Source organism: Natrix helvetica (assembly GCF_964273705.1).
Source record: "Natrix helvetica genome assembly, chromosome: 6".
Classification (NCBI taxonomy): domain Eukaryota; kingdom Metazoa; phylum Chordata; class Lepidosauria; order Squamata; family Natricidae; genus Natrix; species Natrix helvetica.
The window spans coordinates 7,169,069-7,194,477 of NC_138553.1; the positions used below are offsets into that span (position 1 = coordinate 7,169,069).

General features: G+C 41.1%; 1 protein-coding gene across 24 annotated transcripts in view; it reads left to right on the top strand.

Annotated features, from left to right (window-relative positions):
- Positions 1-25,409, top strand: part of CELF2 (CUGBP Elav-like family member 2) — an 834,627-nt gene that overhangs the window by 548,327 nt on the left and 260,891 nt on the right. For 23 of the 24 annotated variants that reach the window (XM_081957836.1, XM_081957842.1, XM_081957834.1 and 20 more), the window contains one exon: positions 1,437-12,989. The gene's annotated coding sequence lies outside the window, so the exon portion shown is untranslated. Of the gene's footprint in view, positions 1-1,436; positions 12,990-25,409 lie in introns of those variants that run through there. The other variant, XR_014175745.1, reaches the window with a different exon arrangement.

Sequence of the window (25,409 nt, forward strand, 5' to 3'; positions counted from 1 at the left end):
ATAAGAACACCTGGCCCGCCACCTCTAAAGAGACAGCCATTTGACAATCCTGCTTCCATTTCCCCCACTTGTTTAAGAGAAACTTGGCTAACCTAACCAAAAAAAATAAAAATTGTGGGATGACCTGCAAGATTTGAATTAGCAACTCAGAATTTTTTTAAAATTTTATTTTAATGAGCATTGAAGGGAAAGCACCCATCCATATGCTACAATCTTAATAATTAGAGCTGTCAAAAAAGAAAAATTGCAACTTGACTTTCTCGGCCCTGGTGTCCTTAACACTTTGGATGAGGATAATGAAAGCAATCCTGAATTATCCGAATGGCACCAGTTCTGAAATTGCTTAATAAAGCTATGGCCCTTGGCCAAGAAAGTGACTCATTTAGGACACAACATTTTTTCCATTACTTCAGTTGATTCTTTCTTCTTCTTAAGAACCTTTAATATTTACCGTTCTTAGGGCTTCAGATTGAGACGTGGTTACATTATCCTGTTTAAACACTGGTTGTCTTTATATATTTTACCTATTTGTGTTTTGTTTTCCTTTTTTTGTTTTTTAAGTTCTTCAGGGTTTTTTTTTTTTTTTGTAAAGAGCATTAGTATAAAAAAAGACATAGAGATCTGTTTCTAAAGCTACAGGGTTTAAAAAAATAAATAAATAAATAAGAATGACAATACTTGATGTTTCTTGAAAGATAAAAATTTAATAATAATAATAATAAATAAATAAATAAATAAATAATAATAATAGATACAAAAGAAAGCCACAGGCCTGTAAATTTTATTTGTAAAAAGCATTTCTATTTTTATACAAAAATTTTTACTGCCTCAGAAATAATGGAAGTTATTTATTGCCTATTGTTAACTTATTGGATACCTAAAGATCAGCTCTGTCTGGTAGCTAGATCATTTTGAAGTAGTCTCTAGAGTACACGTGCCAAGAATGGGTGCTTTTTCACCGTTGAACCCTACATCTTTTATGGTTCATAATTTCTCTCCTCTTGTTTGTATTTTGTCTTTGTTAACTTGTCCGTTCTTTCCATTATCTACTTTAAAATTTAGTTGTCTTGGGGTTTGTTTGTTTGTTTGTTTGTTTTGCTCACTCTTTCTTTAATTTCCTTCAATCCACTTCTACTCCTCTTGATGTTACCTCTGTTGAAATGGGGTCCTGATTCCTTCCCACCCTTTTCCTTCCCCAAATAAAATAAGAATCCATTTTTTTTTAAAAAAAGAAACCTTCTTTCTAATGGATTCTTTGGGGCTCTTTCATTGTGGCCGTTGTTGACCAAGTGTACAGTTAATGCAAATTGTGTGAATAGCTGGGACTCTAATGATGAAAAAATTTGCATTAGTTTTCTCCTGCACCCATTAAAATGATTTTTGTTTCTGCTGCATAGACTCTCCATAACTTTTTCCTCTTCCTTGTTTTTCCCTAGACATCTTCATGCCCGTTAGTTCATCGTTTGCCTAGCATGTCCCTGTGACGTCTTAAAAAAGTTTCATCGTCCCGTCATTGTTTCTGATGTCTTTCTGACCTCACATCATAATTTGGTTCTCCTACTGATCTTTGATCTATAGTTTGAACCTTTGAAATTTGCATGTGACCTCATCTAGCTATATGAATTCTGGGAAGTCAATGTGAAAAGCATTGCTGCATTTATGCAAGATCAAAATTTATTCGTAGTCAAATTTATGATAGGAGTATTAACACACACACACATACACACACACACGCAAAACCTGTGGCAAAATGTTTTGTTTAAAGTTTTCGGTGTTCCTTTTTTCCTTTTCCCCCCCTTTTATTCTTTTCTTTTTTTCTGTAAAAAAAAAAACAGACTTGAAAGTATTAGACAGAGACTGGCATTCTGGCTGGTCTCTTAATGACATTAGCAATATGTGTCCACATAGGCACAGAATGTTGGTTTCTAACAGACTACTTCCGAAATAGTTTGAAATGAAGAACTGTCTGATTTTAAGTCTCTAGAGGTCTGTAATAGTTTTTACATTTTTCAGGCAGTGTAAAGTTTTTTGATAAGGCCATTTTAGGTGGCTCACTTTCTCATTAAGAATATATATATATAGAACCACTTTTTGTAGATTAGTATAAAAAAAATATTTACCCTGTTTTAGGGCAAATGCTACCTATTTGTCACCTTTTGCTGAACTGATTCACAAGTTAGACAATCCATGAATTAATGCACATGAAAATTACCTATATTTTATACTGTTTCGATGTACAGGAGAAAGGTTATTGTAAGCTATTGTTTCATTTGGTGCTTTTGTGAATTAAGTTGTGGTCTCATCATTGGGGAGGGGGGTTCCTCATGGTCTTTAAGTGTTCTGTGTTTATAAACAACAGGTTTGAAATTGGTTTTTACTTGAAGATCAACAACAGAACAAAAAAAATTAATTTCAAAAAATGGAAAAAAAGTTGTTTGCTTAAAATTAAAAAAAAAAAAGTTTTCATGTGAAAAATAAAAACTATTCCAGACTAAGTTTGTGTTGGCTTCTGTGAGGCATTGATGTCGGTTTTTTTAAAATTATTATTGTGGACAATTTCAATGTGTTTGTGTTCAGCAAAATGTGATTCAGTTTTCCTTTTAAATAAATAATAAGAACTCAGTGGGGGGGGAAAAACATTAGTGCCAAATTCCAAAGGTACTTCTCTTCCTAGAGCTTCAGTGTGTTTCTTGTGTGAAGTAATTTGATAACATGGGTATTTTATTATGTGTTTTGTATAAATCCCTAATATTTAAAGGAAAAAAGAGGTTAAAAAGTTTGTTAACTTGCTATCCTGTGGTCTTGTTGCCTGAAATTGTTGTTGTTTGTTATTTCTCTTGGATGTTTTTTGTAAAACATTGTATAAGTGCCCATGTTTCCCTTTTCTAACCATTCTGCGCATCAATGCTGTGAATGCAAACCTCACAATGTAATTTCCTCATAATGTATGGAAACCTCTAAGGTGAGAAAGTTTTGAACTTTTAACCCTTTCCACCCAGAGCTGTCTTGAGAGTTAATACTTTTATACATTCACCATTTTGCTCTTTATTTTTATATACACATTACACACACACACACACACATATTTGTGCATGTATATTCATACACAAATATGCACATACACACACACACACATGCATGCACATACACATAAACACCTAATTTTTTGTGCTTTATTTAATACATGATTGAAAACCGAAAAATGCACAGAGCAGATCTGAAGGACGAAAAAAAAATATTTTACTGCTGTCTAAAGTTCTTCTGTATCTATAACTAAAAAAAAAAGATATTTAGAAATTGTAGAGCTCCTTTGTTTTGTTTTGTTTTTTAAAATCTTTTCTTAAAAAGAGCTTTTAATATGCTGCTGGTATATGATATTCTGTATTTAAAAAGTAAAAATAATTCTTTAATTATGTATTGTGTAACCACTCCTAGATAGGAGAATTGAACCCACAATTTGAAATCATTAAAAAAAATATTTTTATAATAAAATTAAATGAATTTTTGATTAAATCCAGCGCACTAGAACTTCCTGGATGAAATTTTCTTGTGCACTGCAGTTAAACTCCTTTTTATGGATGAGGTTTACAACACATCTAAATGCTCTGATGTGCTAGCTGCCATATTTGTACTATGTTGGTCCAGATGCAATAGATGCAAAGTAGATATAGCGCTATCTTTTGTTAGCAGGATTCATTCCTGTTAGTTGGTGAACATGCAGGCTTCTGACTTGTAGCAAAATGATGGCTCTGTAGTTCCTCAACCTGAGAACAAATTGCAATAGCCCAGAATCTGTTTTTGTGAGCGCGGGTCTTTAGAGCCTCTGGATGGATGGGAGCTATTGATGCTTATCGCAGGCATGGTGGTTTAAAAGTACTCCTCTGGTGTGAGATTGGCCCTGCTGCCCGTGACTTTATGGGGCTGCTGCAGGTCTTGGGAAGCTGACTCTACTAGCTGGGCTCTCATTCCAGAGAAGAATATAAAGATTGTTTTCCAGCAGTTCCTCCGAAGCTATGGCACAAATGGGTGACCTGCTTGCAGGACTCTCCATCTTGTCCTGTCTCCCAATCTGGAGATTTCCCACACCTTTTCCAACCCTTCAATCAAAGCATCAGGGGACCCCGTCAGCATTTCCTTCTCTTGCCAAGCCCTCTCTTCACAGCAGCTTTGCTGCTTCCCTTAGTAAAACCCGGTTGTTCTTTTTTCAAAGCTTTCTTTTTCTTACACCATGAAATCTTAGCAAGACACAATCCAGGAAGAGGGCAAAATGGTGTCTTGTTGCTGTTTTTAGCATTTTTCCATTGAGCGTTGCTAGTCACCAGCCCCATCTCAACCATGTGCACTGCACAGGTCAAAAACCCAGAGTTTCAGAGATGTTGTCTCAACCCATCACGTTATGGTGTACACTTTAAAACAGAACCCCCATGAACTGAGTTGCAGGTATCAACCCATACTCCTGATTTGCTTCTCCACCTCTACTCTTCCCATCCCACATGCGCCCCTTTTTTTCTTTCTTTCATTCAGTACACGGAGATGGCTGTGTAATGCTGTTTGACTTTTTATTTTCTCTGAGCAGTTTGGAGACATGCCGTGCTTGGTTCTGAACATCGACGGCATTCTTAAATGCAATGGGGAGCATTGCTAAATCAGAGCTTCCTGTATTTCAGAATGTACTTTTTTAAAAAAAAATTCAGCAAACCCATTGTGTTTGCTGCACTTGTATTGTAAGGAGAGACAGACCCAGGCTTTGCATTGGGAGATTTACCATAGCTAGTTGGAATGTCTTGGCCTGGGGGCATAAGTATTCAGAAATTCACACCTGCCATTCGTAATCTATGTAGTTACACTACGGCAGTCCTATTGACAGAAGAGGAAGTCAAATAAGCGAGGCAATTTAGGATGCGATTGTTATTTTCTTTTTTCTGAAGTGGGTAACAAAAGCAAAGCCCCATCCTTACAATACAAAGGTTATTGTATTTACCAGAGGTGTCCAGAAATTATGGTCACCAGAATGAAAATTCTGGCTACAACAGTAGACATTTTTTTAAAAAACTAGATGGAGCTTCGCTTGTCACAACCATCTTGATTTTTGTGACCATGCCTGAGGACACATCTGGTATTTTCCTATGACATCATCCTTTGTGTGAATACCGTTCATTCATTCCTCAAGCATCATGAACCCATGAGCTGAGCTAATAGCACCCATACATCCACTGTTGAAGGCGCTGCAGTACACAGAAAGTTTCTGACATTGTAAATATGACCATATTTAAGAGGCCACAGGGCTTCACCATTTTTACTCAGTGAAAAACAAGACACGGAAAAGCTACAGGGGATTAAATTTAATTTTGCTACATAACACAGCTATAGAGTTGGTGTGTTTATTGTCCCCGCTGGGTTCTGTTCACTTCATAGCCATAGTGTTCTGCGTAACTCAGAAATCTGCATGTTCCATCACTAGAAAATTATGAAACACAAAGGTAGTTGCTTAGCTGTTTTGTATCTCTTATTATCTGTTGTAAACAATACGTGGGTATGACCCTGCAAGCATGTACTGTACTATCTGTTCACATCAAAGGGAAAGATCTGCAAATCCTTAGATTTTGCAGAATAATAACCAAGGAACTAAGGAATGATAACACTTCATTGCCTTGTTTCTTTGAAGTTAGATTGAACAGAATAGCACTCCTATTCATCAACTAAACTTTGATATTCTGTAGTGGCAAATATAAACCTCTTTCCAAACCAAGATTATTTCAGCAGCTTTTCATGCTACTGGTTTAAAAAAAAGTGCCAAAATCATTTCCTATTGTCTAATCCTTTTCCACTCTCATTTAAAACATCTCCCATTTTTCCTCTTTCCCCCAATTCCCCATATAAATTATTTTCAAGATGGCAGGTGATAATCTACCAGTTTGCTTTTACATTCTTTCTAAAAGGGGAGGAGGAAGTATGTTTATTTTTAGAGAAGCCGTAGATGGCAAGCACTAGAATCCAAATAATGCAGAGAGAGAGAGAAGAAAGCAAGAAAAAGACTTTTAATACAGAGACATTCTCAGTTAATAGATAAGTGCTCCATGATTGTCTCATGTTTCTTCTTCTGGGGCCTTGCTGAATCCTTGAGGGCTAACTTTGTACTTATTACATCATTTTTCTTGCTCAATTGTTAACATAAATATAATAGGAGATCACAAAACATTTTTCCAGGACGTTATTATAGTTCAACATCTAATAAATAAACATACTGTTTGGAAAAGAAAATCGGATCCCACGTAAGAAAATTCATACCCCTTTCACGTCAACTGGGGCTTGTTTCAAAACCCCATACCAATGCTGTTAAAATGGCAGCCACAAGTGTGTAATTAACAGCACTTGGATGGCCAACACAACGATGAATGCTTTTGTCTTGCTGGTGCTAAACTCCATAACTTCTGTCTTATGAATTTGCACCTATCCAAGTGGGAAGCTTTCTTGTCTCTCTCTCTCTCTGCTTGCCAGACCCATTCCTCATTATTTCCCAGGCAATAATGCATTTTGCCTCCCCAAGGGAACTCTTGATTTTCAAAGAGAGGTTTAATTTGCAATATTGGGCCATTCCCTAGGGACAAAGTACTGGGAGGAAAAGACGGAATAGGCATCAACAGGAAATAAAAGCTGTCACTTTCTCAACAATTTCTACCCCTGAATTCAGATACACCCACCGCTGCTGTATTTGCAGCATAAAAGATGGCAAGGGGAAAAACCAGCTAGCAAAATTATAGCTTCACACCAAGGCCTTATGCACTGCACTTGTTGTACACAAGTTCTTCATATATAAAAGATGAAACGTTGAAGGGAAACTGAGAGTGCAAAGGGCTTTTATTTATAGAGGAAGAAAAAAGAAAATAATAATAATAATAAAAAGTAACCTGGGATGGTTGCATTTCAAAATTTAACTCCGAAAGCACAAAACCGTAGTTTCCCAACCAAATTAGTCATGCGAAATGGCCGTATTCAAAGGTGTAACAAGTTCATCTTTCTTTCACCATAGGGGTTATTTCTCAGCTTGTGCTACTCTTTGGCTCATGTTGCTGTTTCTGTTTCTATTAACTTAAGTGCTAATTAACAAAAAAAAATATTAAGTAATTTCATTGTTTTTTCTGAATAATGTCATATCCTGTGTACCAGGTTTTGGGGAGGGGTGGGGGAGGACGTTGTGCTGTGAGAAATTGTTGTTTGTCAACTAATGACAACTTTTTTAAGTTGAGAGCATCAAAAACTCAGGAAATGATCCATTCCTACCACAGATGTGGCATTCATGCTCAGGGAATTCTTCGGGCTCAGCAGAGCTCAGTGTTGCTGGTGGAAATTATTCTTGACCCCTTACGAATTAAAAGAGGAGGGTCTTCCGGGGCAACCAGGCCCTTCAATCTCTTGACCAGTTCTGCATTTCTATGGCAGAAGGTAAAAGCAGATGTTCCTTCAACCCTCTATGAATTCTCAGTGTATGGGAGCTGAGCCTGTGGTACAAATGGATTATAACCTAGGTTTTTGCTTCTTTCTATTTTTATTTTGTCTAAGAAAAGCCAAAGTTACTGCAATGTAGTGAGAAACTGTAAGACCATTTTGAGTATTGTTTCTGTTTTGTCGATGCATTTTGGATTTTGCTGTTTGATGGAATTTGAGCCAAAAGCAAAATGGAAAACGAAACGAGGAAAATAAAACAAACAAACCAAGTAACCAATCACAGGCTTTCCTGCTTATAAAACTTGATTGTATGCACGCATTTTGTACCAGTGGAACTTTTTTATACTGGAGATTTAAACAAAAATGGGGGGGAAATATGGTGGCTTAACTCTTGTGAGCCCCCTGACCGTAACTGTTTTTCAAGTTTGATTTCCAGTCGATTGAAAGAAAGTTGGCTTAGTTTAGAAAATTTAAAACAAACTTTGGCTTGGTTTTATCCTTTCCATTTGCTTATATTTAGTGTTTAGGATTTTGTGTTTTAAAACAAGCTGTAAGTTTCACTTTTTATTCTGTATTGTGCAGTTTTCACAATATAACAAATTAGAATTTAGGAGTACACAGTCACTTTAAGTGGATATATGTATTAGGGTTTTGTTTTTATTTTTTAAAAAAAGTAGGGTTTGCTTTTTTGCTGTTTAGATCAAAAGGTTTTCCTGGTTCTTCTGTCTTCATTGTGAACATAACTGTGTAGTTGAAACAGTCAAACTTATTTTTGTAACGTATGTTATTGTGTGATGCAGTTTTTTGCTTCTGTCTCCAATATTAAACCATTTTCCTAATACTTGTCTCACTTTCTCTCTGTGTGTTGTACTGTTGGTAGTCATTCCGTGTTGGTAATACATTTGCACACCTCACTGTTGCACGTTCCTGTTGGTTTTTTTTTTCTATTCGTTGTGTACAAAAGATACAGTCGATTCCACTAAGTGAACCTCTGATTGGAGAATGAATGCAGATTTGCTGTATTTAGCCCCATCTTCTTTGCCTCCTCTACCCCCAGTTGCCTTTGATTGTAATTATTAGGGTGACGTCACACTGAAGATGCCTCTAAAAAGATGTATGTGTGTTTGTGTGCGTGAGAGAGAGAGAGAACCTACATACACAGAGAGAATCAAAGTCACCAAGTTTTGTCTAGTGACTAAAAAGGGATCCTCTGTAGGATCACATTAAGTTTACTATTAAAATAATTTCTTCATGGGAGAAGAAAAACTTGTTTATGTTTCAGAATTATTCAGCAAAGCTCTGGTAGTTAGTTTGCCAGTTTTCAGAAGTGTGAAATTTTTAAATATAGGTAGAAGACCCTAAGTTAAAATCTACCAGGCTTATTATAGACAGCTTTAATTATTATTATTTTTTTAGAGTTCAAGGAGAACATTGAATTAATTAAAACTACCCAAAATCAAAAATAAGTAATCAGGAAAGGTGCTGAACTGTGCTATTTTGAATTTAGCATGCAAGGTAGCTCTTTTTCAGAGCGGGCAATTCAACCACATGGATCTCCTAGGAGAGTGGCAAAATACTTCAGTCTTAAATTCCCCTTAAGAACAGGTGATGCTCTTTTTAAAAATTCCAGAAATATATATATATATATAGGTCCCCACCTAATGATGCCATTTTGATTTTTCCCAGTGCAACGCTCTTATAGAAAACCAACTACTGACTGTAACGGGCTTTCCGTAATTTCTCTTCATTTGATTCATCAGACACTCAAATCTAAACAGATAGGAAAGGGAACTTTCTAGAAAGAGGAACTTCTCCCCCTGCATGGGACTCAAGCCATAAAGTTATCCTTTTCCCCAAACTCAGGAATTGAAGACCACTTAAAAGTGCTCTTACGCGATTTTCCTTGTGGTGTCTATTATGTCCCCTACTTAGTATTTTGGTTTTGACGTGGTTGAGTGGGCTGTACTCAATCTCGTGCTTCTGCCAACTCAGTTTGAGGGAAGCGCACATAACTTAGTTTGCCTGTCTTCTGCTTTACAGGGCCCGGTTTACACATATCTGGGCTTGTAGATTTCAGAAGCACATTCACAACTGCCTGCAACGTGGCTTCCATGGTGCCTGCCTCCTAAAACCCCCACCTCGGTTTCTGTTTTCTGATTACCTCGACAGTTTAGCTGCACACTAGGACCATAGCTGATGAGGTAGCAGGGTGCCTGTGATGTCACAAACAAATAAAAACTCTCTTAAAACCATTGGAAAGATGGTGCCATCTTCCCAGGAGATAACAGGAGCCTTAATTGTGACTCATGATGACAATCACTTATTTCAATGTAAAAAAATGCAAGCTTAAGAAAAAAATGGAATCAAAGCTTATCTGCGTATACATTTTCAACTGATTAATATGTAGGACCACTTTTTTTTTTAAAGAAAGACTGGAACCAATGGGGTTTCAGCGGAAGCCCGTCTCCCAAGGGGAATCTGGGTGCAATTCCCAATTCAGTGGCTCAGTGCCCCTGGTCATGCCTTTTACTTCTTCCACAGGCACATGAGTGGTTGTGAAATATACCTCTCTGTCAACCAGTTAAGCCTAGCACTTAAAGTTATTCAAACCAGAGTGGTTTTTTTTTTTTTTTTTGGTACATTCAGTAATGTACATTCAGCAGAAAATGGCAAGTAAGAATTCTCAGCAAAGTTAGGATTCTCTTCTTTCTTTCAAATACATAGAAACTTCATTGGCTGCCAAACAGCATTTAAGTCTAATTGTATACTCCATCCTTGTCATTCCAGGGTAAAGATTCTGTAAAAATAATAATAATAATAATAATAATAATAATAATAAAGAAATAGATTATCTCTGAGGTAGTGAGATAAATCGGCACCGAAAAATCATAGGCATGAAAAGCAGACAGGCTAAAAAAATCAAACATCCCTGGATGAGAACAATTGCAGACTTGCGAAAAATTGCAGGACAAACAAGCCAGCTTCCATAATTTGACATCTTCCAATAGCTCTGAAACCACATCCCCCATATGTCTCAGCGAGGGATTTGGAAATTCTGTGGGATATTGTTCCACTGTATCTGAAGAGCATCTGGTTAGGCAAGAGGGCTTCGTTGGGTCACAGCTCTTCTATATTGTCTACAAAACACCTGTGATCCAACAACGTGAATGCAACACAGCCTCTGTGTGTTGATGGCTTTTCTGTTGGTTGACAATCTTGTTCTCCATTTTCCTGAGCCCTGTTTAAGTCGGAGGCTGGCCTTCAAATTAGGCAGGCCTAGTCTCAAAGTAGAGGTTAGAAGGACATATAATATTAGCAACTGTTTGCACCTAAATATACGTGCCAGTACAAGAGAAGCGCCACCAGTTTGATCCTGCAAATGACTGGAGGTGGGCTTGCCCCTAGTTGGAAGGTCAGCCAGGAGGGAAAAAAACAATCTGTGAAATGACTCAGAGAAACGGGAAAATCTGAAGCATCCCTACGCATCAGTTGCCTCAGCCATTCGCTTTTGGATTGCAAAATTTGAGGACATGTGGAGTTGGTAAAGGGCCTTCTTTCAGTTGTATCTATAAGCCACACTTGGTCAGAGGTGGGTTCCTACCTATTCGTCCGGTTCAGCCTACGAACTCCGGTGGACACGTACCGGTTCTCTCCTCGGCAGCGCCATCTTGATTTTCTGTTCTGCACATGTGCAGAACAATTTTCATTGAAAAAAGGTAATTTTTATAGATCGTTTTAAATGGAAATGCGCATGCATTTTCGGGCGCCGAACCGGTAGTAATGGCAGCCGGAACCCACCCCTACACTTGATGTGTCTCTGTAGCCACTTTTGGAGATGGTCATCTCCTTTTCTTGCTACTGGACTTTGTGGCCCCAAAGATCCTGAGAATCCTTTGAGGAACCCATCTTGAGATGATACTTTTTTGCACCTTGAATTAGGAGCCCGTCTACGCATATCAGCGTGTAGGCGCCTATCTATCCATACCTTCAAAATACCAGGTGTTAGTTTTCCCATTATGGTTTCTGTATGACAGGAAAACAAGAAATACTCTACTCTCTTAAAATGTCCTCTTGAGAACTGGATAATTCAGTTCCTCCCCACAAGATCCTTACTTTTCATTAAGAATCCAGCCATTAAATTCATAGCAATGGTACTAGAGGCTCATTGTAGACAACGGTGTACTTTCAATCTGGTTAGATGTCCTACAAGGCTGCAGCTCACATGTGGGGTCAAGACGGCGGCTGCCACTGTGTGATCAAAGCCCCACTCCTCCTTTTGACAGCTCATGTTTAAAAAAGAAAGAAAAAGAAAAAGGAAAGGAAAAAAAAAAAACAGGCAGCGCTTCAAAAGCCCAGTCAGGCCCACCGTTTTCTCTCTATTCCTACCCTCGCTCCCTGGTGCAATGGGAAGCCCACCCATTGTGAGAATTGACAAGGGCCCAAAGCCCTGGCGTTTTTAGACCCCTCCCCTCCCCGAAATTATGTGTAGTATGTGTACTAGAGCAATTATTACCTTTTAAAGGAAAAAGAAAAAAACCCATCCCAATCTGGCTGTCTCCAGGCATTAGGCGATCGAAACAAAAAGGTGTACTGTGTTTCATTCCTGATAAGTGAATAAAGCATTGTGATCAAACAATCAGGTTATTCACTTATCAGGAATCGACTGTACTACTGGTTTGTTTTGTTCTTCATCTCCTGTTGTAATTTCACTACTTTGCTGTGTCCTGTTTGTTTCTCCTCCTCTCTTCCTTTTACTCTTCTTCCTCTTCTTCCTTTTCCTTCTTCCCCCTCTTCTTCCTCCTCCTCTTCCCCTTCTCCATTTCTCTGGCCCCCTTCTCCTCTTTTTCTCTATCCTCTCTTTTTCTCAGATGCTCTAGCACAATCACCGGAAAGTCTCCCATCTTTTGATCATGAAACATGCTCTAAAAGTGGGGAACGACCATGTTAACAAAATCTATGCACTTGCTATCAGGAACTAAAATATTGGGTGTGTGTCATATCTGCTAAGTACGTGGTTTCTTAAATAAAGCTAGTGAAAGGATTCTGTTCGTTTGTAAAAAATAAAATAAAAAAAACTTTTATGATGGGTTAAAAGAGTTTTTAGGGGTTGTGCTTTATTTTTGTTAAAAACTGAAAAAAAGGGGATGCAAAAGATCTTTGAAAGTTCTGCCATGCCAAATATTTGTTGGTTTGTTTGTTTGGTTTTTTTTTCTAATTTCCTTTGTTTATGTGTTTATTTGTGTATTTATTTATTTATTTTGATTATTTATTTTTGTACGGTGCATTTAATCTATCCATGGAACTGGGGAGGACAGGCCTTTACGAGAGTGGGGAGTAGGGCACATTTCTGAGGGCACAAGCAACAATTTCTTGAAAGCCAAGATTGTTTAATTAAAACCTGTTCCTTTTACAATGTAAAGGCTATATTAAGTAGAAAGATTATTTTTCTTACTAAATATGAAGCCATTTTTTTGGACACCAGAGAACAGTTAAAAGTGTCTGATGTTTGCCATATACCATAATAAACTTATTATGTGTCTGAATTTTTGTTGTCCGTGTATTAATGTAGATGACATGCTGGAAATTCTTATCTTCTGGTGGGGACTCTGTGCAAATTGCAATTTGGAACCACACAGGTGTTGACTGGGCCCATACCTCCTGAAAAACAGGAAACCCAGAAATAATCAGTAACGATAGCTGTCTTTTTCCATTTTCTCTATTTCCCCCACCCCAAACCTTCCTCTTGAGCCAGCAATTTGGGATAGTTGTTGTTGAACTCTGACAAATGAACCCGGGGGGGGGGGGGGGAATGACATCCCAAAGCTTTTAAAGACATAAAATGAGAAAGAAAGAGACATCTCTTTCAAACCTCAAGCGTTGATGAACAGGTTCACATGTAAGCTACTTTTAATACAGACAAAGGGATGGTGTAGGCCAGGGGTGTCCAAAGTTGGCAACTTTAAGACTTATGGACTTCAACTCCCAGAATTCCCCAGCCAGCTCTGCTGGCTGGGGAATTCTGGGAGTTGAAGTCCACAAGTCTTAAAGTTGCCAACTTTGGACACCCCTGGTGTAGGCATTCAGGCAAAGCCTAACACACTCCCAATATTAATGTTGGCAAGGACACATTAACTTTCTTTGCAATAAAACACTTCACATAAATCACTTTGTTTCCTCACCGTGACTTCCCCTGGCTTATAATTTTCCGGCATATTATTAGTAATTTATGAATTATGGAATGTCACATACTGCTTTGAATGACTACACATCACTTATTCAGCTTTAAGCCAGAATAAATATCGGGGACCATCACGGTCAACGCAGTATATAAATTGCCACATAAAATGATAAGCTACAACAGGTTGAGCCAAAGCAGATTCTCTTCTACTTTAAGTGTCTCGTGTGAGGGATGAACTTTATATGGTTGGTTTTTTTAAAACATTTATTGGACAGGGTTCAAATCGAGTTATAGTCCAGGAATGGTTCCCATTAAAAGAAATTTTGTGCCGGATTTACTTCTAAGGAACAAAGTTATATCAGAAGAAAAGAATATTTGTAGCTTGGAACTGAACTGTGGAGTCCTTGGTGCCCCCTGAGCTTGCAGACGTTTCATTACCCAACTAGGCTACATCATCAGTGTTAAAGGGAGTGAGGTTTTGCTCTCTGTTTATATATAAGTAGCTTTCCATATCATTATGAGTGGGGAAGAAGAAGAATGTTGTTTCCAAGTTCCAACACTGACAGGGCAAGCAACTCGTATAGAAACACAGAGAAAACCTCACTCCCTCCTGTCGCTGATGATGTTACCTAGTTGGGTAACGAAACATCTGCAAGATGTGAGATTTTAAAACATCCAAAATGTATGCTCACTAGTTCAACAGACAATTCTGATGTACAAAGAAGGTTTATTGAATTGCGTTTGCAAAGGCAGGATCTCTACGTCTCTTCCCAAGTTGGATTGAGATTGTGAAGCGCGCTCTTCAAGTTTCACACAAGGCATTTCTACATTTCCACAACATACATGTCCCATACAATATACATCACGCCTAAGATCCCTTACATTCTGTGTTCATGACCAACATGATTACCCCTGCCTAGTTAACAACAGGATCTACCTTATCTTGTCTTTTACAATTTGTCCGGAATGTGGGCTTCCTTCCTTCCAACATTCAGATCCTGACTAGTTCTTTATTATTTGTTGTTTTTATTTGGCCTTGCTACCGAGGCTTACAGTAAGAGCCATTGGTTTAAAGTATTTTATAATTCTTCTGATGCATTTTATAAAAGAGTAACTTTCCATCCGTTCTCACAAAGACAATAGCCAAGCTCAGAAAGCACCAAGGTTATTTACAGTTTTTTACAGTACGTTAGCCTAATCAGCCTCTGATCAGGTGAATAACACCTTCTGCCTTAATGTGCAAATTGACAGGCGGAATTAATATTCAGGGAGTGAAAAGTCAACTAATCAAAATTATAGCAGTCTTCTACTATCTCAGGGGTTGCCACAAAGAAGAGGGAGTCAGCCTATTCTTCAAAGCACCTGTGGGCAGGACAAGAAGCAATGGGTGGAAACTAATCAAGGAGAGAAGCCACCTAGAACTGAGGAGGAATTTCCTGACAATTAGAACAATTAATCAGTGGAACAGAAGTTGCCTCCAGAAGTTGTGAATGCTCCAACAGTGGAGGTTTTTAAGAACAGATTGAACAACTATTTGGAAAGCTTAGGGATTTGGATTAGAAAACCTTCAAAGTCCCTTCCAATTCTGCTCTCCTGTTCTACCCTCTAGTCTCCTCATTGAGTTTTGACGTCAAGTCCAACTTTAGTTCCAATCTCCTCCCAATACCAATAAAAAGGTTAGAACACTTGAGACTTCTTCCAGCATTTAGTTTCAGCCTTCCAATCAACCAAGGGACTATTATGCCTCATAAATTCTGCTGCTGCTAATCTCACCACACCGCCAGTGTGGGACTCAAAATAATTTAACAGCTAGTTCTCTGCCCTAATGACCTGCTGGGTGGGCGTGGGTGTGGTGGGCGTGGCCAGGGGGTGTGACAGGCAGCACTCAGCCTCCTGCACCCCCCTGGGACCAAAAACGGGCCACGGGGGGGGGGGCGTGCTACACCACCACCCCCGCACCTCATTTTGGCCTCTCTGCAACCTCCTGGGAGCAAAAACAAACCGGCTGAATCCCACTACTGCACCAGATGCCTCCAGAAGACATGGGGACCAGACTTCACTTTGCTCCACCCTCACTTCCACTCTCCAACCATAAAAAATTTCCCATCAATCAGGAAAACCATCAATCATTGAGCCCAGCGTTCCTCAGTAGTGAGGTGGCCGGCATCTAGATTTGATAAACAAACTAAAAATCAATAAATTTACAATCCAGGATAACCTTATGAAATTCTCCACAAGAGCTATTCTGAAAGGCCTGAGAACATAAAAAAGAGGAGCATGAAATAAAACTAGGAAAATTGATGTGTGTGTGTGTGTGTGTGTGTGTGTGTGTTGTATTTGTGCTGATAAATAAATAAAGGGAGACTAGTATAGATCTATTTCAAGCTATTCAGCTCTCATCAGCTAGCCATACCCTTACTGGGATTTTGAACCTGGGCTGTATTACACATTAGGCAGATGTGTTAGCCACAATACATACATACATACATACATACATACATACATAAATACATACATACATACACACACACACACACACACACACACACACACACACACACACACACAGAGTATGCTGGTCTTGCTGTATTCGGGTCATTTCCCATGGAAGATTGAGATTGTCTTGGCAACGTTTCGGCGAGGTCTCACTCGCCATCTTCACCATCTTCAGGCTGGTGTTTTCGGGTTAAAGCTTTAAACCCAAAACCCAGCTTGAGGATGGCGAGTGAGACCTCGCTGAAACGTTGCCAAGACAATCTCAATCTTCCATGGGAAATGACCCGAATACAACAAGACCAGCATACCTACACCCGTGAAAATCTACGAAAACAAATATATATATAAAATATAGGGTCATGTACATGATAATAACATATAAATAAATAAAAAAACATTTAAACCCCATTATAATAAAGAAAAGATAGCCACAATAGTTACTCCTGTAGCTGTAAAAGCAATTAACATTCAGGAAACTCTAAGCAAAGATGAACCAAGGTAACGAGTTAAATGAAAATAAATCATTTTAATTTATTTGGGTGAGAAGATAAAAAACGAAACGGATCAGCTTTTAAAAATAATGATTTTGAGCAAGTCGTTACAAGGGTCATCTAGTTTCTCGGAAGATAATATTTCTGATCATAAATCATAAGCATTGGAGCATCTGCCGCAGCACTTTTAAACACAATTATCGCTATATTTTAGTATCGTGGGTAAAGCCACAGAGGGAAAGGAATTCACCCCCAGGACATAGACTCCATATCTTAGCTTATTGGTTTGACGTGTATCTTTTCTCTTGCATTTAAATATGCTCTAGTTCAGCGGTGTCAAACTCATGGCCCGGGGGCCAGATCCAGCCGGTGGGGGGGCTTATATCTGGCCCCAGGGCCACCATGGGAACAGTGAAGGAGTGGCCTGCAGTGCCTCTGCCAGTGAAAACAGGGCTCGGGAGGGCCGCAGCTCCGTTTTTGCTGGCAGAGGGTTGCAGGAGGCCGTCATAGCCAAAAACGGATCTCGAGAACTTGTTTTTGCTGGCAGAGCACTCAGGCTGTCACAGGTGCCCCCCCAACACAAGTGATGTCATTCTTGCCACGTGGCTTGGTGGGCGTGGCTTGGTGGGCGCGGCAGGGGAAGGATACTGCAAAATCCCCATTTCCTCCTGATCAGCTGGGACTCGGGAGGCAGAGAATAGATGTGGGCAGGACCAGCCAGAGATGGTATTTGCTGGTAATACAATACAATACAATAGTAGAGTTGGAAGGGACCTTGGAGGTCTTCTAGTCCAACCTCCTGCCTAGGCAGGAAACCCTATACCGTTTCAGACAAATGGCTATCCAACATCTTCTTAAAGACTTCCAGTGCACACCTTCTGGAGGCAAGCTGTTCCACTGACTAATTGTTCTGTCAGGAAATTTCTCCTCAGTTCTAAGTTGCTTCTCTCCTTGATTAGTTTCCACCCATTGCTTCTTGTTCTACCCTCAGGTGCCTTGGAGAATAGTTTGACTCCCTCTTCTTTGTGGCAACCCCTGAGATATTGGAACACTGCTATCATGTCTCCCCTAGTCCTTCTTTCTCTTAAGCTAAACATACCCAGTTCCTGCAACCGTTCTTCATATGTTTTAGTCTCCAGTCCCCTAATCCTCTTTGTTGCTCTTCTCTGCACTCTTTCTAGAGTCTCCACATCTTTTTTACATCGTGGCGACCAGAACTGAATGTAGTATTCCAAGTGTGGCCTCACCAAGGCATTATAAAGCGGCATCAACACTTCACGTGATCTTGATTCTATCCCTCTGTTGATGCAGCCTAGGACTGCGTTGGCTTTTTTGGCAGCTGCTGCACACGGCTGGCTCATATTTAAATGGTTGTCCACTAGGACTCCAAGATCCCTTTCACAGTTACTACTACTGAGCAAGGTACCATCTATACTGTACTTGTGCATTCCATTTTTGTTGCCTAAATGTAGAACCTTACTCTTCTCACCATTGAATTTCATTTTATTAGATAGTGCCCAATGTTCAAGTTTGTCAAGATCCTTCCGTATCTTAAGCCTATCTTCTGGAGTGTTGGCTATTCCTGCCAGCTTGGTGTCATCTGCAAATTTGATGAGTTCCCCATTTATTCCCTCATCCAAATCATTGATGAAGATGTTGAAGAGTCCAGGGCCCAAAACAGAGCCTTGGGGTACTCCACTGCATACTTCCCTCCATGTAGATGCAGTTCCATTGAGGACTACACGTTGAGTACACGTTGAGTGCGGTTGGTCAGCCAGTTATGAATCCATCTGGTGGTGATGCTGTCTAACCCACATTCTTCTACTTTATCTAGTAGTAGGTTATGGTCTACCTTATCAAAAGCCTTACTGAAGTCCAAGTAAACTGGTGCTCCAAACTACTCAAAATTTTCGCTACCAGTTCTCCAGAACCTGTCAGAACCTTCTGGATTTGACCCCTGACACACAGGTCACTAATTCAGCAGGATTCATTAACTTCTCTTTGCATACAATATAACACATAAGTAAATATACACTACCAACAGGCAGAGGATGGAACAGGTTTCAGTTTCAGTTCAGAGAGCAGACCAGACCAGTTTAGTTTCATTTTAGAGCTGAGCACAGAGCTAAACCACGCCCAGACTCCTTGCTTAAGTTTCTGTTTCCAAACAGCCCTCATTAGCGGACTTAGTTGCTATGCCTATTCATTGGCTGACCTTGTTACCAGGTCTTTGCCAGTTCATGAATATTCTGACAGGTTTGACACCCCTGCTCTAGTTAGAAGATGTAGTACCCATTGCCAAGTTTGGAGACTTCTGGTGTAAGCCAACGGCAATCTGTGCCTTCCTTGGTTCAAAGTGTCTCGTCCATGGAGCTTCTCAATCACCCAGGTCATGGTTGTCCAAAAGGCAACTGGACTTTCTTTGTTTTTCCTTGAAGACGTTTTGCTTCCCATCCAAGAAGCTTCTTCAGTTCAGTCCAAGAAGCTTCTTGTTAGTCCTGCCACAAGTTAAGCCTGTAAGTAGAAACGATCCTTAGCTCCATTTGTTGAGAAAAGGATAGTTGCACTAGAGATCAAGAGCATTGCAGTAATGCATAGCCAGAACTGAGAATTGCACACCAAAATCACTTGATTCTACTTTGCCCCTTTAACTGCCCCTCACTGCACCCCCCCCCACTGTAACCAATCAAGTCCCTGCAAGATGTTTAATAACGGTCAGTCTGAGCACAGCTTGGTATGTGACTCCCTCCTTCTTCCAGCTGGGTGACCTTGAAGCAGCATCTGGAGAAGGCACAGTTTCTACTTTCACTTCCTCAACCATCCTCTGCCCTTCATATCCCCTCCCTACAGTTCGGGGGTGGGCTTCTACGGGTTCACCCAGGTTCATGAGAACCCATAGCTAACATTATGGCCGGTTCGGAGAACCTCCAAATCCCACTCCTGGCTGGCCACGCCCAACTCACCCTGCCCCTCCCAGGAGTCGACACGGGGCCTGTTTTGGAAGCAAGGTAAATGTAGGGCCCGAGCAGAGGATCGGGGAGGGGGAAAAACAGGCCTCCGGGAAGTTCGGGTCTCCAGAGTCCGGGAGATAAAGTTTTTGCCCTCACAGAGGCTCGAGAAAGGCCTCCACAGCCTGGGGAAGGTGAAAATGTGTCTCCCCCCCCCATGGTGCATGGGGTGGGGGCGCCAAGAATGAAATATTTTGACGAATATTAAAAGAAGCAGAATTTCCCCAATGGAGAAATGGAGAAAAATCCTAGCAAAGGCAGAAAGAAGCTGCCTTTGTTAAGATTTTGAGAGATGGGTATTTTGTAACTATTAAGAAAGACCAGGCCAATCTATTCATAAACAAAACACCTTCAGCCACAGCTCCCACCGAAGGCTGGAGCTGATGGGAATAAGAATCTACATCCCCCCCACCCAAATTCTAAGGACAGGACCTTTAGGAAGTAATAGGATTAATCCACCACCGTTGGAATAGTAAAAGACCCAAGGCTCACATATTGCACAACCCCCTGGAGCATCTCAATCACCAAACCCCAGAACCCTATAAAAATCCACCCACTCACCCAGCCAATTGGGCAGCCACCCCAGAAACATGCTGCTGCTGTCGCTAAGGGTTCTGGCATCCAAGTTCACAGAGACCTTCTTTCCAATCAGCCGGCTTCCATTTTATTTCCAGAGTCTTTTTCCCGGCTTGGAAACCGGAATGGATTTTTCTTCCGACAGCACCTTTGGCTCAAGACTTGGCCTTAGCACCCCATTTCCCTTTCCCACGCATGGAAATCAACTTTTCCCAGCAGAGGAAAAGCCGAGGAAAGCAGGAGACGGGACGCTGTGAATTACGCCCCTTTCTACTACTTCTCCTAATTCCTGAAGCTCAGCCCAATTGCCCCGTCCTGGACCCCTGGCCTTACATAAAGGCCCTTTGTTCTTTTGCAGTCCACAACATGAGGGAAGCATAGCAACAGCGCAAGGGCTTCACATTGCAAAGACAATGCGCTTTTTTTGTTTTTACTCGCTCATTATCCGGGCATGGATTCCTGGAAGCAGGATGGAGAAGGGGTTTGGGGGTTGGGCAGGAGCTCGGCGTTAAAATCTCACAAGCTGGGAAAGAAAGAATAAGCTCAGGTATTAATTTGCTGAAGCATCCAGCTCGTTGGCACAGCCAAGTTCCTGCTACAGTTCAAGTCTCCTTAATTACGCCTCTTCAGGAACTGAATCTCACAATTATCTGTTCTCACCAACGAGGCAGCTGTAATTGCCTCCTATAGAAATGGGGCCTTGCAAAGAAAGGAAAGATGAATTCTCTCTCTCTCTCTCTCACACACACACACACACACACACACGGGGGGGAGGGAGGGAAGGAGAGAGAGGCAAAGAGAGGGAGGGAGGGAGAGGGAGAGAGGGAAGGATAGAAAGAAGAGGAGGGAGAGGGGAGGGAGGGAAGGAGAGAGAGAAAGGGGGGATGGGGGAGGGAGAGAGAGAAAAAGAGAAAGAGGGTGGGATGGAGGGAGAGACAGAGAGAGAGGCAGGGAGGGAGAGAGAAAGAGAAAGATGGGGGAGCAGGAGGGAGAGGAAGGGAAGGATAGAGAGAGAGGAGGAGGGAGAGAGGGAGGGAGAGAAAGAAGGGGGGTTGGAGGGAGAGACAGAGAGAGAGGCAGGGAGGGAGGGAGAAAGAGAGAAAGATGGAGCGGGAGGGAGAGGAAGGGAAGGATAGAGAGGAGGAGGGAGGGAGAGAAAGAAGGGGGGATGGAGGGATAGAGAGAGAGAGAGAAAGAGAGGTGGAGGGAGAGGGAGAGATGCACTTAGAAGACATACAGCATTGTCCTCTTGTGATGCTTTGGGAAATAGCCCCTTTATCCAGCTGCCACCCCATAACTTGTAAGGTTCCCATTGAAGATCTAGATTCTAGGCTCTCCACAAATTTCTTTGGATCGGAGGCTTCCTTAACCCCCGTTGCTCACAATGTTCCAACATCCCCAAAGAAGAGGGGGACAGCTTAATTTCCAAAGCACCCAGAGGCAAAACACGAAACAACGGATGGAAACTCATCAAGGAGAGAAGCAACCTGGAACTAAGGAGAAACTTCCTAAGAGCGAGGACAATTAACCAGCGGAACAGCTGGCTTCCAGAAGTTGCAGCTGCTCCACCACTGGAGGTTTCCCAGAAGAGAGTGGACAACCAAGTTGCATCTCCTGTTTGAGCAAGGGGTTGGACTAGAAGACCTCCAATAGCCCTTCCGGCTGCATTCCGATTGGATTGTATGTTGCCAACAGCCTTGTGCAAGCGGTGGAAAACTTTGGCTGGCCTCCCTTCTCCTTAATTGCTGTGTGACAAGCATTTCCCTTCTGTGGCCTTTATCTACGCCTTCAAGATTGTCCCCAGGACTGTTGGTGGCAGGATTGAAATGACAAGACCTTAGAGGAAGGGGTCGGCAACCTTCTCTTCCCTCCTTCAATCCGGCCAATTCTTCTCTGCAGAGGAATCTCGATGGGGTTATGGTGATTATGATTTTTTTAAGCCCCGGCTTCGGTGTTTTGCTGGCAGGCTGCATTCTTGGCTCTGTGAAGAGCAAGAAACAGCTTGTAGGCTTCATTTGGGAGCCCCTCACTTCTGCTAGTCTTGCTGGAGAATTACCACCATCCTGGCTCTTATCGAATTAACACATTGGCTGCTTGGAATCCTGGCTTCTATCCGTTGTGTTGCTAACTTGAAAAGTTGCGTCAAGATCAGTGGTGAAAACTATTTTTTTTTTACTACTGATTCTGTGGGTGTGGCTTGGTGGGCGTGGCTTGGTGAGGGTCATGTGACTGGGTGGGCGTGGTTATGTAGCCATGTAACTGGGGGCTCAAAAGACAGAAACTAACAATGCCTGCTGGAGCAGGGTTGGACTAGATGACCTCCAGGTCCCTTCCAGACCTGGATTATCTTCTGAAGCTGCGTCTAGTTCCAGGTTTGTGGTCCTCTCCTTTTCCCCTCCCTTTCTTTCCTTTTCTTTCTTTCTTTCTCTTTCTTTTTCTTTCTTTCTTTCTTTTTCTTTCTTTTCTTCCTTCTTTCTTTTCTTCCTTCTTTCTTTCTCAGCACCCCTCCCTGTTTTTGGCCTAGCAGGCTTCAGGGAACCCAGCAGGGAAGTCTGCTGGGAGCCAAAATGGACATTCCCTACCCCCGCGTTTCTGAAGAACCTGTAGTAAAAAAAAATGCTTTAAAAGTTTTTTTTTTAAGTTTCAAAGATCGGCTGTATTAGTATTTTTTACTAACGGCTCGGGTGGACCGGCCTGAACCTGTAGCATCTCACCCCTGGTCAAGAGATAACTGCATGCTTTAATCTTACTCCTAACCTACACAACTTTGGAAGAGAATTTTTGTAGCTCAGGGTTGAACTGTGGGGTCCTTGGGGGGGGTCTCTGAGCTTGGTGGTCTTCTTGCTGACATTTCGTTGCCAAACATCATCAGCATCAGAAGGGAAGGGAATTTGCTATCAGTCCAGCCAATTGTTGGTGGGAGAAAGAATGTCATTTCCAAGAAGAAAATAACACTACCAACAGTGACTGGGAAAGCAAATTGTGTATAAACAAAGAGTAAACCCTACTCCAGGGATGGCTAACCTTTTTGTCCTTGCCAAGTTTTGCAGTTATCGGCCTGGCAGCTCTCCAAGCCAGATAAGGTCTGTGACTGTAAATCCTCCCTTGAAAGACTTTGCTGGATGCGAACGAGCAGAATTCACAGTCAATTAATAAAAGGCGGTTTTTGTCAGGACAAGAAGTTTGCTTCAGGCTCTTGGGAAGCCTCGGTCAGAACAATAACAATGTTAAAAGCTCCTTTCAAGCCAATAACCAGGAGAAGCCCATCCCCTGTGGACATAGAAACCCCTGCTCCTTTACGGTCCGTCTTACAATCAACTTATTCAAATCGTGCACTGAACCAGGGTGTAATCGACTTTGTGATTTAATTATATATAGACCAACTACTCTTTGCTTATTCTTTTTTTTTATTATTACACAGAGGAAAAATGAAACAAGTACATTTTTTCCCCCCAAGTTTGATCCCAACACACGGGGAACTGGCCAGGACATTGTAAGCAGGTATAACAATTGCTCTTCAATGCAATTATCTACGATGAATAAGATGCTCAAACAATAGGATAAAGGGAGACCTTTCTTTGCCCTGCTTTCCAACTCTGGGCTGTTAGTGCTAAAAAAAGAAATAAAATAAAAGCCAAATAGGAGGCCAGGGCAGGTAGCAATCCCTATTTTGCTTGAGATCTTTTTGGGCTGCTGTCCTTCGGTTGGTGTTAAGTTTAGTTCTTTATTCTTGATTTTGACACTTGGGTAAAGCCGAGAGTTTCCGAAGCGGAATATTGCAGGCCTTGTCATCACTGTTCGTTTCTCAAAGTCTGTCGGAGTTAATACAATTCGTTTTCCTGTTGTGTTGAAATCAGTTCCCTGTTGCCACTTCAAACTCGGGACCCATTTAGCTCATTCTGAAGGGTTTCGGGTGTCAGCTCAGCCAAAGCATCTCCAGGGCCTCTCGGAAATTGACGCATCCCTTGTTAGATTGAAAACAGTTTTCTTCTTTCCCCCTCATTCTTCCTCTCTCGTTCTTTCTCTCATTCTCTTTCTCATTCTTTCTCTCATTCTCACTCTCTCATTCTCTCATTCTCATTCTCTCATTCTTTCTCATTCTCATTCTGTCTCTCATTCTTTATATCACTCTCACATACTCTCACTCTCTGTCATTCTCATTATTTCTTTTCTCTCATCCTTTCTTTCTGATTCTTTCTCTCCCTCTCTCGTTCTTTATATCACTCTCACACTCTTATTCTGTCATTCTTTCTGTTTCTCTTTTCTCTCATTTTCTTTCTTTCTGATTCTTTCTCTCTCCCTCTCATTCTCTTTCTTTATATCACTCTCACTCTTTCTCATTCTCTCTCTTTTCTCTCAGTCTCCCTCTTTCTAATTCTTTCTCTCATTCTCTCTCTCATTCTTTACCTCTCTCTCTCTTTCTCATTCTCTATTTCTTTTCTCTCAATCACTCTCTTTCTCTCTAATTCTTTCTACAACAGATTCCAACAGAAGTGTTGGAAGAAATGTCCCCCTGGGTTGAGTTCCAAGTGGGGGAAAAGACATTTGAAAACATAAGAGGCTGTTTGGAAAGATGGTTTAATGGTGGACAGGATCGCATGGTTTGGAGCTCCTGGGTGAAAAGGGAAGAGATTCTGAGTGTCCCTGGGTTTTATGCCCTCTCCTAGACTTTGGACTTCCTGGGGCACAGGAAGACTATCCTGATTGGTCGCTGTCATAGCTAGCTTTGTAGGTTGTCTGTGTGCTAAGTTTGGTTGAAACTTGGTGGGTGGTGCAATGAAGGGCAATGAAATGGATCTGCCCGAAGCGGGTAGACCTTTGTTATGTAGCATAGACTGGCTCAGGCTTTAATGGCCCATTGACAAAAAGGGGGAGCAGGGAACTGCTTTGTCTTTAAAAACATGTTTCTGCTTTTCTCATCCAGGGAAATATAATCTTCTTCCTTTTTAATATTTCCTAAAATATTTCATTCTCCTAGAACAGGGGTGTCCAAACTTGGGAACTTTAAGACTTGTGGACTTCAACTCCCAGAATTCTGGGAGTTGAAGTCCACAAGTCTTAAAGTTCCCAAGTTTGGACACCCCTGTTCTAGGAGAAGGGTGGGGGCTAACTTCCTTCAGAACCAAGTCTTAAATAATAGCGAACTAAATGTAAACCTTGGTCTCTCAAAAACCCAAAACTTCTTATTTTATAAAAGTGGACGGGTTCCAAGAC